The following is a 625-nucleotide window of genomic DNA, read 5'->3' as shown; positions in this document are numbered from 1 at the left end:
AGTAGTTAATAAATACATAGTTTGAAAACTCATTTTTGGAAAGAGATTTTGACCAAAAATATCCAACAACAGCAAGTTCATTATTATATGAGACAAATTGGAATTTTTTCCCCAAAATTAGTTAGAAATATATACGAACAAAAGATAGAAAAGTAGATGATACCTGCTTAATTAAAAAAAATTAAAAACTATGAACACAACAATACAAATAGGGGCATAGTATTGTAAAGGAAAAGGCACGGAGTCTTGATAGGATAAAACTCGTAAATGTTTAATTGAAAATAAATTAAAACGGACAATTTGATTTCCCAAAAGAAGGGAGTTTCTTTATAGGGAAATAATAAATAAATAAACAAATAAACGTAAAGGCTAGTTGTAGTATGCTAACAAATCAAACATTAATTAGCTCTCTCTCGTGGCTTTATTTTCTACAATCTTCAATATTCAATTTATTTGCAATCTGAAAAACATACTCATAGTCCCAAATTTAGCCAATGGCTAGTTACAAACAAACAAACAAAAAAAAAATCAATTTTAAGGACAAGACCAAGTCAACCAAAGAAATTAAACCTCAATTCAAACTCAGACAACATGAGAGAAACTAGGAACAACTCCACAACTTACC

Source organism: Asparagus officinalis, unplaced genomic scaffold (genome assembly GCF_001876935.1).
Source record: "Asparagus officinalis unplaced genomic scaffold, Aspof.V1 AsparagusV1_Un195, whole genome shotgun sequence".
Lineage (NCBI taxonomy): Eukaryota > Viridiplantae > Streptophyta > Magnoliopsida > Asparagales > Asparagaceae > Asparagus > Asparagus officinalis.
Note: the sequence above shows the minus strand (reverse complement) of the source record.